We start from the raw sequence: 1,362 nt of genomic DNA, 5'->3' as shown, positions 1-1,362 counted from the left end.
GTTGGGGGTGGTGGTGTGGGGGGTCAGCAGGAGGCCTTTGCATAGAGATTGAAGGGCAGGACCCCTCGGAGCAATGCCAGTGGTGAAGAGCCAGCCTGGATGGCTGCTGAGCTGCATCTGCTGGGCCAATACACACCCACACACACCTACACACACACACATCCGTGAGACTCCCAAAAGCCCCAGGCCTGCCCAGGCTTGTCCCACTGTGGGGATGAGGGTCCTCCTGTCCATCCACCCCCCACGGTCACCCCGTGCATCCTTAACTCCTCATTTCCTCCTGCCCTACAGCTGGAGCACTCTGTGGGAGAAGCAGAGCTGTCCCCATCCCCATTCCTGTCCCCTATCCCCTGTCCCCCATCCCCATCCCCATCCCCATCCCTATCCCTGTCCCCCATCCCCATCCCCATCCCCACTCCTGTTCCCATTCCTGTTCCCATCCTCATTCCTGTCCCCTTTCCCCATCCCCATCCCCGTCCCCATCTGCTCCCACTGCCCCTGGGCAGCACCATCACCTGTGACCCCGAATCCCAAGGGATTTAGGTGTAGGTTTGGTAGACACCCACGTCCCCCTTTCTCCCCTTCCCAACCCCAGCTCCAGAGGGGTCCTGCAGATGTTGGGAAGGAGCCCGGACCCCAGGAAGGGGCCCATGGGCGGGTGGCAGTGTCCCTGTCCTTCCAGGCGGTGCGGGAGCGATGGGCACGGGGTGGCACCGGCCGTCCCCCGCCCTCCCAGCTCTGCCACACTGGGAATGGAAAGTATTGACGGGAGCTGAGCTGGGGATGTGCCAGGGGAAGCGGCCGCTCCAGAATCAGATGCCTCCGTGACGGCTCCAGGGGACACGGGGACTTCCCCGGGCACAGCAGGGTCAAGGGCAGGGGCCAGGAAGGCCTGGCCTGGGGGTGGGCACAGGAGGGGGCACGGGGGATGGGCATGGGAATGGGCTCCGAGATGTGCCTGGGAATGGGCTCGGGGTGGGCACGGCTTGTCGGGGCTCCCCAGGGAACTCGGACCACCCCAAACCCAGCAGAGGGGGAAGGGGAACGACAAGGGGCTGAGCCTTGAGCCTCTGTCCCCGGGTGTGTCACCCCTCCAGTGACCGTGGTGACACCACAGTGTGTGTGGGGACCCGAAACATCCAGTCCCTGTGTCCCCTCAGAGCCCCAAAACACGAGCGGGAAGGTGTGGCCGCCCCGGTCACTCCATCCCCTGTCCCCGCGCCCCCTCACAGTGTCCCTGTCCCCTCCCGTGTCCCCTCCCTCTCCCCCTCCCCGCCCCCTCCGCATCCCGGCGCCGCTGCCGTTCCGGGCGGGGCCGAGGCCAAAGTCCCTCCCCGGCGGCGGCGGCGCCCGATGCCCGCC

Source organism: Lepidothrix coronata, unplaced genomic scaffold, assembly GCF_001604755.1.
Source record: "Lepidothrix coronata isolate B3197 unplaced genomic scaffold, Lepidothrix_coronata-1.0 Scaffold316, whole genome shotgun sequence".
Taxonomy (NCBI): Eukaryota; Metazoa; Chordata; class Aves; order Passeriformes; family Pipridae; genus Lepidothrix; species Lepidothrix coronata.
Note: the sequence above shows the minus strand (reverse complement) of the source record.